The following is a 16,056-nucleotide window of genomic DNA, read 5'->3' as shown; positions in this document are numbered from 1 at the left end:
GTGTAAGGTTTTCTCTACAACATTGCAACAAAGCTGTTGAACTGTATGGTGACGTTTCTAATTTCATTGGCTATCAGGTGTACATGCACTTATAGATTTCGGTTCATCTAAAATAACCGTGTTTCACCCAATCGCAAAATAACTAATAAAGACTGTTGTTAATATATCGTCTCGGGAATACTTAGGTAATTAAAAAAGTGAACCTGCTGTCCTTGACAAAGTACATGTTGCATACACACAAATAATGTTATATCATAACATGAACGAAAAATTCTTACAAGTCACAAAGCAACATTTGCATAGTGTAGAGAAGGAAGCTATTTATGCGCCAAATAAAAGGGACCTATAAGGCCAATTCATAATAACTAACCTATTGAAAATGAACATACATTTGTGCCTTTGGACTCTATGCGCACTACACATGCAACGCTTCTATTTAGAATTCAAACTTCCTGGAAAATTGTGCGAAGATCAAATCTACTTTTCAAAAACATTTCATTGATATTTTCAAGCTGTTCGATCCAATTGTAAATCACATTTCATGGACGCTGTAAAACAAAAAATCTAAACAGTATTTGTATATAAATAGACAATTTATTAGTTTTCCTGATGAGCGAAACAATATTTCTAGGAATAAAAGAAATGTGATACGTGTAAACAAAACAGCACATCCTGACAAGAATTCCTTAATACATGTATTCAAAAGGGTTATGGGTAATTTCGCCCCTGTAACATTACCTCTGATAATGTGATCGGTATATCTATTGAATGACCTATGCATTCGTCAACAATAATCACAAAGAAATGTTTTGAAACTATTTTGACAATTAACAAAAACAATCACCAAATGTTTACTCAATGAGGTGAGCATTAGTATTAAAATACTTATAATTTTGTTACTTTTGTTACTTTTATATGACCCTCCAAAAATTAGTTTTATTTACCTCAAATATAGAAAATATTAAAGTGTTGGAAGACAGATCGGATATGAAAATTTACTCCTTTTAATGGTGACTTAGGGTACATGCTTAAGAGAAATAAATACTGATCTATTTAAAATCTTATGACAATAGAATTCTACTTAAAGGAAATGGATTCATAAAAATAATATTCGCCAAAATTAATGGTATACCTTATTGGCCCATATCAGCCATATTTTTATTTCGCCAAAAGACCGGCTTTACGGTAATAACCAACATTTTAAAAGAAAAAAATCTTAATAAAACAATGTAACAGGTTATTCATGTATCAGTTTTATAAATCAATTTATTTTATGGAAATTAATGGGGGGAGGAAACATGTAGTGAAAAAGTCGAACTGAAAAATCAGTTTTACGTAAGAGCCATATGACACTTCACAATAACTATTTGAAAGCAATTTTAAGTACACAATGATATTTCAAACAGAGAAATGGGAGTTTTCATATAAGCAAATTTTGATTATGAACCCACTGAACTAGTCTGCTAACTTGAAAAAACACTTTTTCAGTACAACTTCCGACTGTACTATTTGTTGAACCAATTTATTTTTAATGTTCCTCGTATGAGTATGTCCACTTATACTGTGGTTATTTATAGAAAATGTATCAATTCTTGGTACAAACACACGGCTTATAAAGCACAAGTACAGACTTTCCGAAACATGCTCAATACTGCTACTGTAACAACAGGGTAAACAAAATTATTCAGTTTAAATACTTTTGATAAACCCTTTACTTTTTTCAAAATTTGAATGAACGAGTTTCACGGTTTAAATCTTTTGAAAGAAATCAAAAACAATATTGGGTTTTAAATGGTATTTCTTAGATAATACATTGTTTTAGCCGTTGTCACCGAATAATACACCTTAATACCATTATTTTATCGCTTTATTGGTATTAAAATGTATAGAAAGCTATGATTAATTCAATTCTTTAACATTGCTTTTTGTTACTAGAATCAATTTAGTTTGATTCTTTATTCGTGTTTTAAAGAGGTTACTACTAATATATTGTCACCAATGTCCGTTTAAAATAAATTTAATAAATAAAACTAAAATTTATTCTTGATTAAAGGAATAAAAACTGAAAAAGGAGAACTTTTATTAATCAAGTGTTACTTATTATGTTTCAGATTCAGAATTTTCAGCTGAGCTATAAGCATTTCATGTGAGGCTTTTACGGCAAACAACTTTCAAAACCCGATTGAAAACTGCAAGTAGGAGATTCAATCATAAATATACATAAAACCACAGTAAGTTTTACTTTATTAGCAGTGTAATCTACATCTACCACAAATCAATGGTTTATGTGAAGCGTCTTGTATCTCAAAAGCAACATTTCACTGTTTTCTCTGAGATAAGGCAGCAAAATGAAATTAAAGGGGATCAATACAGTCTATAAATGGCCACGACGATCGAGACCTCTGAGTTTAAGCAGATATTCCTTGTATAAACAAAATGATAAAGGTTCGTCCCATAACAAACAGGAACAAAACACGTTCCAAGAAAACACTTTATTTCATATAAAAGTTCTTAGAACGATTGGTATTGAAAATATCGTAAGAGCTGTGTGTACCCAATAACCTGGTGATAATTTTATCACTTTATAATTCCTGCAACTATTCAGTCAAAGTACGCCTTCATTTAATTTCGGGTCCCCTACCACTTTCATGACGAAATGTCAACCCAACTCTCCAGATGACATTTAAATAAATACTCCTTACACGGCTTCGAATCAATATTTATATATTTCACTTGTTAATTATTTTTCATGCTAGTTAGTCTGTGACTTATCAAGTAAACCATTGCTTAAGATGCTAAGAAATACGCAAAACTTCCTGCTTATTTGATTCTTAAAGTTTATATATAGCATTAAAGTCAAGTTCATGCGTTTTTTACATTCGACAGTCAATTATACCGTAGATATAAACAAATTTAAACGAAATATGCTTTGCGATTAAATTCGTTTCTTAATATTGTCGAATGAATCAAAGCGTAAAAATCATATATAGTGGAGAATACATACAATCGATTTTTTCGGCATACAATAATTTATATTAAAAAATATTACTCGACGAAAACATGTAAGGAAACAGTGACTCAAAAAGTTCATGATAAATTATAGTAAGTTAAATGAGTTAAATGTATGTCAAAAATGTTTTTGTCGCTGCTTAAATTTTGCTTAATTTTGTATATTGTGTGTTCTGTGTATATTGTTGACAAATGAGGGTTATAAAGGTATGATTTTGTAATAAGGGGTCTGACTGCTACCAAATGATTCATGTCATTGAACTTATAAAACGTAGTTACATTTTTATAGAAATACACAAATTGTTCTAAGGCTGTTGAAGCCGAATAATTCATAAACAAACATGGTGTATAAAATTTTGCATTGAGAATGAAACTTTCACCAATATTAGAAAATAAAACTTCTGTAACCGATGATTAAATTCCAGAATCGGTTTGAATTATTCTTATATCATATCAAAGAAATTTACAGTGGTTCTTTGTATACATTTCTAAAAACCATAACCGATCGTAGTGCATTGAATGAATGTGTTTGATTATCAACTTGTATTGTTTGGTGTCTTCAATAAAGATTTGACCACTTCTTGTCATGAAATGTCCCAAAAAAATAATATTTATTTAGCATTAAATTTCCCTTTAAAAACATTTAACGTCATGATTTAGTTAAGTATTCTATTCATAATTCTTTTACAAGTTTGTTGGCTAAATACACTCTTGATTAAAATCTATTTCATGTGAGGCTTCCAAGATAACAAGACATTCATCGCAAAGTCAACAAGTATAAGATTTATTTAAAAAAGAATCATTCGTAAAAACTCACGTACCATGTTGATTTTTACCAAGAAGTTGTACGCGCGGCAATCCTTTTATTATGTTCCGTGTCCATGTAATGCGGATGAAAATAATATCTAGAATCGCGTTGTATTTTTTAAAAATAATTGTTGGAAGTAATCTGTTGAAAGGTTAATTTAGGATAAACAGTTAAATCCTGTGAAACCAAGTACAACTATTCAATGTTAGATTGTTATAAAACAGACCAAGGTTAATTGAGGTCAGGGTTAAACGAAAGACATGTAGGTCACAACCAACAAGGAAGTTGTAGTGATTGTAACCTTGCTCTTTTTGTTTTGGTTTCGGTAAAGTCCTTTTCATTTTCACAAATGTTCCGTGATACAAGAAATTAAACTTTTTTTTTTGTTCAAAATATCTTTTCCTTTAGACTACTAGTATTTAATTTTAAATGTATTTGATGAGAGAGAGAGAGACACAGAGAGAGAGAGAGAGAGAGAGAGAGAGAGAGAGAGAGAGAGAGAGAGAGAGACATAAGTTGAATCAGCTCATTTTTTCGGTACTGAAATACTACAACATTATATCTTTTAAAAAATATCACATCAGGTGTGTTGAACTCTAAAGAATTTCTTTGAATGTTTAAGTTTGCAGTTTTCTTTTATCCTTCAGCAAGAGAAAGAGTATTGAAAACTGAGTTTATTTTTAAATGAATTAGATTTTTTAACCCTAAATTCTATATATGGAAAGAAAATTTAGCGTTTGAACATAACAGACTGGGAACGAAAACAAATTGATTCTGTTGACTTAAAATATTTCTTAAAGTTAGATTTATTGTGACTAGAGTCTCTTTTGACGATAATTCTAGGAGGTTATATAAGGATGATACATTAATCAAATGATATCAACACCTATATTTAATACCAAACGATTTTTATTAATATGTTAACCATTTATCAATACATATACCGAATTCTAGCAAACTTTTTAATTAACAGAATATTGTGTCATACAAAACTTTCAGAAAGTCTGTACCATGGGTAAAATTATCTATCAACCAATGACAGTGATCAATAAACTAAGATTTTGTAAAATCCTTCTAAACATAGTACAATGTATTGACACTGTAGAATGAATCAAATTAAAATGACATACATTATCGACAACACTACAAAATTTCGTTCCCTGAAAACGTTTGTCGGGATATATATGTATCCACAAAAATCTGAACTGACAAAATATTGAACGTTGGTCCGGGAGAAGAGAGGTATGTATAAGCAATTTGATTCAGTCCACAAAGCCTCTAAGAGCAAGTTAATTACATATGAGAATATATGAGTCTTATTGCCGTTATAGGAAAAGCTTTCTCTATTCAAGTGCGAATGTACTTTATCTACATTCTTTGTGACAAACCCAGAAACGGAAACAGGGGAGGGGTCCAACTTCTGTATTTGTAGAGGGGTGGTGATGCAGCCAAAGGTGCAGCAAATCAATGAGAAGATATCAGTAACGCTTTTCTAAATGCATAGGTCATTTAAAGAATGGGTACGGTAGCTTTATTGTCCTGCAAAACGTCCTGTAAAACTTTTTACATCAGTAAAACCTCTAGCAACTTCTAATAAGTTACAAAAGCATCATATAAACAAGAAAAAAAATAACTAGCTCTCTGTAATAAAAGGAGCAGTAATGGTCATTGATATACTTACATATAAACCTTTATACTGCGCCTCTATTAAAACCTTATTTGGGGGAAAACCCTTAAACACTAAACAGTAAATTTGACACGGAGAGTAAAACAGCTGACGGTAATGTATTCGTGTTGCTTCTTGAATACAAAAATATCTTAGATTTCAATTCTTGTCAATGAAAAAATCTACAATATTGGAAGTCTAGACTTATATAAAACAGTTTTCTTTACATTCCTCATATTTTTTTTCAAAACGGCAGTGAAAATTCAAAATTCAACCTAACTGTTACTAGTTTGAATGTTTGAATTGACAAAAGTTCAGAATATCCAATGCAAAAAGGACTTTACGAATATCCAATCCGAATACAAATTTACATGTAGAATTCTTGAAGTCTTCGAAAACATTTTTTTCTTTATAGTAGTTCTTGGTATATAAACTGATACTTTGATACTCAACTGCTTTCGGCTTTCTTTTGACCATCATTTAATAATTGACTGTTTGGTAGTGTTTGTTAAGTAAATTAGAAATTGCTTTGTACAATTCCAACTGTTTGTCCAAGTTTAAATAAACTAGTTTTGATTGTTCCTAGCATTTATACATTAGTCCTAATTTCCGACAGTACATGCAATAGAACTAAGTCCAAATGCACTGCATGTAAATTGCCACACACACAGTTATTACGAAGCATTGTCACTTTATGTAGGATGTTCGACATGTTCGATGTTCGAGTTCGACATCTGTTTGACTAATATGCTTAATAGTGACGAATGTAAACTCATGATGCGAAAAATTATACAGTTAAATTAAAGTCATTCTGACAGACTAAACTGACTGAACTAATTAAAAAATATGTCCCCCTACATTTGTTATCATGGAATCCGTGTTGAATTGTTGTAGCTGGCACGGAATCTCGTCACTGAAGTCTCTGAGAAAGATAACATTACAACTGTCCTTCTCAAAGAGGTATAGAGAAAAGGCTAATTTAATTTAATTGAAATCCCCTCGGGAAAATCGTCATCAACGTCTTAAATTGATTAAGTGTTCTTTTTACATTTCAGATAAGCTGGAAATTTTTGTGTTTCGTGTCAAGCTCTTTCGTCAATTTCACAAAGTCAACAAGTAAGAAATTCAGTCATTGAAATTTCTGGCATAGTATTAACTGATAAACGAACACATTTATTTCTAAACCAATAGGTTATGCACAGCAATAATTCTTTTGTAAACTAATCTATCTAACGAAGATAGACACTAGATTATGTTTGTACATTTTCAAAACAGAAATTATTAAAGGTTGGAGTAAATGTATATCAAAAATTAGCATTCCTTTTTTGGAATTAGCTGCTTGTTCATTTATTTTATTCTTAACGTAGTCACAAAGAAGGATCAGACTAAATTTAGGTCATGACAAATCGAACGCCTACACGATGAAACTTAAATTAAACTTATTACTTTAAGTTTCATATCACTTTTTTGATGTACAAAAGATTGTATATTATCACAGTTTACTATTTCCGAGAAACGGCAGAAATAACAGTAAAACTATAAATGATGGATATTACTCAGTTTTGTATATCTAAAACTTCATTTCAAAATCTTATACTTTGAACTGTACATTTAAAAAAAATGTTTATCCAAGTATTAGGAAAGCAGAAACATTAACAAGGCAGACTTAACAAACACCACCAAACAGTCAATTATCAATTTAATTAAAATAAAACCTTATTCAAATGCGGAGGTACATGAGGCCTAATGTCATCAATTCAGCCAGATAATAAAAATATCTTTGACTATTACATATTTCTGTAATGATAATTTCAGTTGCATTTTTGTAAACGTTTAATTTTCCATTAATATATATATAAATGATATTGGTCGACAACAGGTCGATGGAAAACCATTTTTTTTATTGCATTTCGTACTGTTTTACATATTTATATTATAGCTAGAAGATTTTTGAATAGAAAATTTTTGATCAAGTTGGGGTGTTTTCCATTTTTTTTTACCTGAATATTAAAGTCAAAAAGTCTGATGTTCATGGAAACAGATGATGTTCCTTTTATATTGAACCAAATATCTTCAAACAAAGAAAAGAAAATATTCTTTTAACAACAATCAAGGAAAAAAACACATTCAAGAATAAACATTTCATTAATCTAATGTAGACGGTGGTTCATACAAATATCTCATTGCTATAAACCATTCTATTGTCTAGTGTTATACTTCTGTGTACTATGAAGCAATTTTTATCCCGTACGAGATATTTTCGCGAGATTCGCGAGAGCATAATTTTGCGAAAATTTCTATCCTAGGAACAATATTTGCGTATATACCCGGATTTCCTGGATTTACATTTGGGTTAATTGATTGATATTTATAAATACCTGAGGCATCAAAAGACGTTCGTTCTAAAGTTTAAAAATTTCCAAGATTTCTCAGTCGAAACGCCCCTGTTAGCTTATCAGGTTTCAATACAATGCTTAAAAAATGTGTCTCTACGGGAATTTTGTATAGTAGCAAGCCTGGATGTTGACGTTGAAAAATTGCGGGACGTATTCCGAGCGTATTCCGAACAGAGAAAAGATGTAAACATTACCCATTATAAATCTCCGTAAGGAATCTGTTTTGCTCCTGTGAATTTTTCCGAGTAAAAATGATAATGTGTCAATGAAATTATCTTGAAAATTATCCCTTTCAACTATTTCAATTCTTTCACAGGTGTGTGTATTTTAATTGAAAATCGTCCAAATGTGCTGCTGTGTGGGGGGGGGGGGGGGGGGGGGGATAGGTGCCCCAAGATATGTGGTTTTCGAAGAATTAGCGCCGTCTTCATTCGGTTTAGATTCACAAAGATATGTACATGTTGATCCTGAACATAGATAACAACAAGCTATAAGCAAAGAAGATAGCAATCTACAATGATTATAAGGGCCGTTGCTCACGGCCGACTTACAGGAAATAAATTAGAATATATTTTAACCAATACATGTACTACGTCTCTTTTCAAATTGATTTGTTTATGGAAAACAACACGCAGTCCCAAAGCTTAGTAAACTAGGCGGTGGTTAGTTACAATTCTTAAAAATAAAATGAGATGCTGAAATAAATTTTTATGTTTATCTTTTTAACGTGAAGGACGATGAATAGATTTTACCATGATTGATGATTTTGAAAAGGATATCATTGTGCACAAAGTAGTCAAACGGAAACCAAATACACATTTTTAAAAAACTGGGATTTGCTGTTATGAAAAAAATTACAATGGAAAAGATTTATCGATTTATTAATAAACAAAAATTATAACGTATGAGTTGTAACTTAGACACTCTAGAATGTCGATGTTTTTGTTTGGAAATTATCTCTGTCGGTTTGATATTCATATATTTGACCGAAAAAAGCTGTTTTTAAAAGATTTTTTAAATTATTTCGGAGCAGAAATGTATTAGATAAAATAAAACGACACATGATCAAGACGTTTGAGATGATTGATATCACTTAATAGTCTTTAATAGCCTAATACTGAACCTAGCAGCGTTAATTAACTAAATCAGTAGTAGGTACAGTAGTATTTGATAGTAGTTCTCGTATTTACTGACGTGGCTTCTTCCGCAAAAAATATCATTTCAAATATGAAGCTTAAGATATTTATATGATTGTCTTAATGTTAATAATTATTTTTGTGTTATTTTTATAGATTGGATTTTTATGCAAATTTGGAGACTTAAAGTACAAAACGTAATGAAAAGTCGAACTGAAAATAAACATTTTTATAAAAAGCAATAAAACGCTTTAGGGTTAGCATTAAAGATTTTTATCCACTGTGAGAAGTGTAAATAGAATGAAATCATTCTTAACGGTGAAATGAAATGTTCCATTTAAGCACAATTTTACATTAAAAGGCTGTTATCAAGATAAAACTCTTTTTAGTACAGCTAACTCTGACCACTGTTCTAGTTGCTGAACAGTTTTGTTCCTTGCATAATTAAATGAACCAACATCCTGGTTAAATTTTTTTTATCTTTTATTACCTGGTTATATATGTGTAACATGTAAAAGTACAAGATACAAACGCACTTCTTGTATATTAAAAGTACAGTTCTTCAAGATGCATAAACAATATTATTAATGTGGAAAAACGATTTTAAAATAATGCAGGTAATATGTAATTCAGTCAACTTATTTCGGCAGATCCAGGTACTATTTTTTTGTCGAAATTCGCATCAATGGGGTTTATGCTTTAAAAACAGATAGATGTACCAATACTGCTGATGTACAAAAAGGGTAAATTTAATCATCCGGTTAAAATATATCGATAAAACCAGTTACACCTATTTGTCAAAATCGGGGTTCAGACGTTAAGTATGAGAATTCTTTAAGTCATTTAAAGTCTTGTCCAAATAAGAAAAGTTGATGCAAAATCGCGTATTATTACAAAAAAGGAAATTATTACAATAAAAAATGAGGCCATTAATAATGTATCGACAATTAGATAATAAGCTGTAGTTATGTTTCGCAAACCTCATTTAATGATAATGATTATCTAAATTGTTATATTTGTAATATGTTATGTTTGTAAAATATTCGTTTCCTTTCGACATATTCATGCGATAAAAGAATCAAAGTTCGGTACAAGTGTATAGTTTTCCAAAATTTATTTATTTATTTATTTATTTATTTTATTTCATATAAATTAATGCAAATTTGATTAAAGGCAAATGTTTGTTACCAAATAAACAGGAACGAAAAACTTTCCAAGAAAAACGCTTAATTTAAAGTCGTTCTTAGAACGATTGACACTGCAAAACATTACAGGAACTTTTATAATTAACCAATAGCAACCAACAACCATAGGGGTCATATTATTTTTCAATCACCAACTTCATGCTTATATCATTGTTGCCACGCCCCCTTTTTATTTAAAGTTTCTTCCCGATTAAGCAACGGTGTGTTTTCACGGTTTCCATTTAAAATTTTGTAAATACCTACTTATTCATGCTCATACTAGTTAACCACTCATGGAATACACAGAACTTCCTAGTAGGTTGATTCTTTAACTTTATATCTGATATTGAAGCCAAATTCGTGCATTCATCGGTACGTTTCATTTATCGTCCATCAAAACTTTATTATAAAAAGACAATTTAAACGCACCATATGTATGTCGTTCACAGAATTTATTTTTGAACAGTGTCAAATAAATCAATGTGTAAACATGGAGGTACAAGATATACATAATGGAGAATGAGAAGAAAAGTTTTTCTAAACATTTATAAGCATATTATTATATGTGTTAAACAGCTGTTCTGAAATAAAACGAAATTCATTATAAATTGGTGGCGTTTTAAGATATAGTAACATGTCATAGAACTTAGTGCATCCATTCACTTTGGTGGGTCATTTCGAACAAATGTAAACAAGTGTGATCAAAATCTCAAGACAAATTATGAATTAAAGTAAATTAAAAAGCACAACGAAACAATAAATTTGAAAAGGAAGAAAAAGATATTTTGAAAAATGGGCAAATATAGGTCGCTAATCACGACCATCAAACAGGAAGTGATAACGTGAATGTGCAATTTCTACATGTACTTTAAATTCCTAATTAAACGCTAGGAATTAATTCCCGCATAAAAACGCGAGAAACAGTCCTCGCTGATTTTAAGATATCGCTTTTATTTTTCAGCGAGTTTTGAGCTATATGAAACCATTACCAAAAAAAGGTTCTCGCAATTTGATGCAAAACAGCTGAAATGCGGAATGAAGTACTCGCGTTAAATAAGGAATTTACAGTATTTCAAAAAACTCATAACAAAAAAATTATCCTGTGACAATATTAACATTTAAAAACTATGGATGTCCTTCTGTACACAAACATTAAACTGATATTAAAAAGTGACAAAGAGTGCCAAAAATTTGCAAATTAAAAAACGTTATCATTATTACATGGTATAATTGATAATTTATTAAAGAATTATACATTCAACCAAATTTTAAAAAATCCCCATGTTTCCGAAAATTAAGGGACGAAATTGAGTTCAAGGTTTAAAAATAAATAATGAGTTTGAATGAAAAACGTATATCCATAGTAATCAATTATATGAATGTGACTATCAGTATTCATTGTATGGTGTCACTGATAAAGATAAAATCACTGTCCATAAAAAATGTCACCAAAAAAGATAAATTTTATTTAGAAATTCCCCTTAGATGACATATATAACAACATCCTGATATGATAAAGTATTCTATTCATTATTAATATACAGTTCATCGACTGATGACCCTCTTGATTTAAATGTGTTTCATGTGAGGTTTCTCTCCAATCAAACAAAAATCACCGCAAGGTCAACAAGTTAGAGATTCATTCACAGAAAATCAACAGTAGTAGATCATGTGACATATTAAACTATTGCAGCTGACCAACACTGTGTTCATATCCATAAAATGGGGACAAAAAACATTTTAAGAATAAACGATAATCTAATTTAGGTAAATTTGGGGTATTCTTTAAAAATTTAATTTATATATTAGGTCGTTGAATATATCTACTTAAAGATATGAGTGGTCGACAGTTATGGATCAGGGAATATTGAGGTCACGGAAAAGAGAGAAACATAGGTCACAACCGATAAGGAACTACTATTTGTACTAAGTTTACCCTCCTACTTATGGTTTCGGTTAATACCCTTTACCCATAATTCTATTTTCACAACTGTTCCGTGATACAAAAATATTTGCTTTTTTACAATTTGAAATGTCTTTTTTCTAAAAATATTTTGATTTTAAACCTGCTTTAAAAATGAAAAATGTCTTTTTTTTCTAAAAAAAAAAAAAAAAAATATTTTGATTTTAAATATTGAATCAAGTTTTAATATTATATATTTACAATAACGACACAATATATGTGCGAGAGTCGACCTTTTTTTTATTTCCATTTGTAGGATTTGCTTTTGAAACTCATGGTTTTTCTGTCACTGTAAGTTCTGCGCAACAAAGATTTCTTTGATAGTTAATTTGCTTATTCATTTGTTTTAATTTGATACATGTACTTTAACAAAGATAGGATCGACTGACCGAAAAAAAATTCTTTTATTATTTATAGATTTTTATACACCACCCTGGTTGAAAAAAGTAATATGTGTTTAACTTTTGAAGCAGCAAATGTATTTGATATTTATTAAAAACGATTTATGATGTAGTTTGGGGTGATTTGTTTCACAAAAGTCATATATCATTATCCTGAATTCAGAGTGCATTTCATAATTCACTTAAATTCTTTTAAACAATTCAATTATGTCATAAGGTATTTGAAGTGGTGTAAGATGTAATTGAAATTAATAGCAAAATATTGGACCAATAGTTAACTTAGAAAAACAGTATCAGATAAAGTAGTAATTGCTAGTAATAGTCGTATTTACTGAAGCAGCTTCTCCAGCATACAACATCTTTTTAAATGAAGATTTTTTAGACGATTGTTTTAATAATATAATTAATTTTTGCACTATTTTCCCAATTGATTTTTCAATGAAAAATTTGAAACTAAAAGTACAAAACGTATACATAATGAAAAGTCGAACTGAGAATCAACAATTTTGTAAGAATCAAAAAACACTTCAGGATTCAGAATGATCTCATTTGAACAGTGAAATGTGATAAAACACTTTTTAGTACAGCTATCCATGGCCACTTTTCTACTTGCTGAACATTTTTGTTCCTTGTATAGACAGAACCATAGAACAAGGCCTTGGACTTTCGGTAGGACGTTACTAATTATTTCTTGAGTCAAACAAGTTAAAAATGACGCTTGTTTCGAGTGAAATATAAACCAATTGCGTAGTTATAACTCGAAAGCCAGACAAATCTTGTTGATTTAAAAAAGCAATGGCTGAGTAGCCTACAATGAAATACACAGGCCTACGTCGCATTGCTGCTTGAAACCAAGCACCCAAAGTCCAAGCTCTTGTTAAAATTGTTTTAAATGATTCAACATCCTGGTTGTTTTTGTGGAATAAGTAATACATTTAGTACAAGATACAAACGCAATTCTTGTATATTTAACGTACAGTTTTTTCAAGATATGTGTACAATACATGTACAATATTATTAATGTGAAAAAGGAAAGATTTTCAAAAAATAATTCGGTCAACATATTTTGACAGTGTGTGCCATAAATTTGGTTTATGGTTTGAATACAGATTGATGTACCAATACTGCTAATGTACAAAGATGGTGAATCTAGTAATCCAGTTAAAATATTTTGATAAAACCAGTTACAACTATTTGTCAAAATCCGGGTTTCGACATTAAGTATTAGAAATTTTTAATTTTTGTTAAGTCTTGTTCAAATAAAACAAAATGACAATAACAAATATGAAAAGTTAATGCAGATTCACGTATTATTACAAAAGAATAAGTTATTACAATAACAGATGAGGCCATGAATAATATACTGCCAATTAGATAATAAGCTGTAAGTAATTTATGGTCAAACTACATTTAATGAAAATTATTATCTAAATTGTTACATTTGAAAAATGTAAAATTTGTTTCCCTTTCGACATATTCATGCAATGGAAGGATCAAAGTTCAGTGCAAGTGTATGATTTTCCAAAATTGTTCATTTCGAGACATGTTTTATCTATTTATTTTTTTTATTTCATTTAAATTAATGCAAATTTGATTAAAGGCAAATGTTTGTTACCAAATAAACAGGAACGAAAAACTTTCCAAGAAAAACACTTAATTTAAAGTTGTTCTCAGAAAGATTGACACTGCAAAACATTACAGGGACTTTTGTTATTAACCAGTAGTAACCAACAACCATAGGGATCATATTATTTTTCAATTACTAGATTTATGCTTCTATCATAGGTGACACACCCCCATTTAACCCCATTTAATTTAAGGCCTCTATCCACTTTAGCGACAGTACGTTTTCACGGTTTCTATTTCAAATTTTGAAACTTCTTATCCGTCTATTGTATAATGCTCATACTAGTTAATCACTCATAATATACACGCAACTTCCTGGTTCGTTGATTCTTTTACTTTTTATCTGAAATCACACCCACGTCCTTGCATTCTCTGGCACTGTTCATTTATCAGTCAATCTATACCTAGAGAAAAAAAGACAAAAAAACAATTCAAATGCAGCAAATGTATAAGCAGTGTGTAAGCAGTATCAAATAAATCAATGTGTAAACATTCATGTATATGATAAACATAATGGAGAATTGAACACAAAAGTTTTTGGTTTTTTTTCATTATATTTCAACATACAATTATGTGTCAAACGTCTTCCAGTAGAAAAAGTAAAAATTCATGAGAAATTAGTGGCCTTTTAAGAGGTAGTTATATTTAATAGAACCTTTTGTCATTCATTCATTCACTTTGGTGTGTCATTCCAAACAACGTGTAAAATGTGTTATCAAAAACTTTTCGACAAATTATGAATTGAACTATAAGCGCAACAAAACGATATATATGATAATAAAAAAAGATATTTTGATAAAATGGTCAAATAGGGGTCGTTTATCACGACCATCGAACAGGAAGTGATAGCGTGTGTGTGCCATTTCTACATGTTTTTCAAAACATTCAAAATAAAAAGTTAATCCTGTGACGAAATTAACATTTAAAGACTATAGATATCCTTTTGTACATAAATGTCATACTGATATTAAAAAAGGCACTAAGAGTGACAATATTTTGCAAAATAAAAAAAAATTCTATCAGTATTGCATTGTGTAAAGGATAATTTTTTTAAGAATTATCTATCCAAACAAATTTTGAAAAATCCCCTGTTTCCGATCATTGAGGGAAGAAATTAAGTTGAAATGAGTGAGTTTAAATGTTGAAAAACGTATGTCCATAGTTGTAAGTTTTATGGAATTTGCTTGACTGTTTGCATTCATCGTATGGTGTCATTGATAAAGATAAAATCACTGTCCATAAAAATGATTAAAGATTTAATCTTATTCAGAAATTCCCCTTAGATGACATATTCAACAACATCCTGATATGATAAAGTATTCTATTCATTATTAACATACAGTTCATCGACTGATAACCCTCTTGATTTAAATGTGTTTCGTGTGAGGTTTCTCTCCAATCAAACAAAAAAATCATCGCAAGGTCAACAAGTTAGAGATTCATTCACAGAAAATCATCAGTAGTAGATCATGTGACATATTAAACTATAGCAGCTGACCAATACTATTTTCCGTATCCATAAAATGGGGACAAAAAACATTTTAAGAATATACAATAATCTGTTTTAGGTTAATTTGGGGTATTCTTTAAAAATTAAATTTATATATTAGGTCGTTGAATATAACTACTTAAAGATATGAGTGGTCGACAGTTATGGATCGGGGAATATTGAGGTCACGGAAAAGAGAGAAACTGAGGTCACAACCAATAAGGAACTACTATTTGTACTAAGTTTACCCTCCTAGTTTTGGTTTCGGTTAATACCCTTTATCTATAAATTTAATTTTACAACTGTTCCGTGCTTAGGCCTGAAAAAAAAGTTGTGTGTTTCGGGTAACCCGACCTAACCTACAAAAATGGCCCGATC

The 16,056-nt window shown here is 30.1% G+C and overlaps 1 long non-coding RNA gene across 1 annotated transcript in view; it reads right to left on the bottom strand.

Moving 5' to 3' along the window:
* Nucleotides 1-4,023, bottom strand: part of LOC128187133 (uncharacterized) — a 49,840-nt gene extending 45,817 nt beyond the window's left edge. The window contains exon 1 of the long non-coding RNA XR_008244037.1: nucleotides 3,831-4,023. This is a non-coding gene — a long non-coding RNA (uncharacterized LOC128187133). The remainder of the gene's footprint in view (nucleotides 1-3,830) is intronic.
* Between the last annotated feature and the right edge of the window lie 12,033 nt (nucleotides 4,024-16,056).

This window comes from Crassostrea angulata, chromosome 1, assembly GCF_025612915.1.
Source record: "Crassostrea angulata isolate pt1a10 chromosome 1, ASM2561291v2, whole genome shotgun sequence".
NCBI lineage: Eukaryota > Metazoa > Mollusca > Bivalvia > Ostreida > Ostreidae > Magallana > Magallana angulata.
Note: the sequence above shows the minus strand (reverse complement) of the source record. Positions and strands in the feature narration are given on the sequence as shown.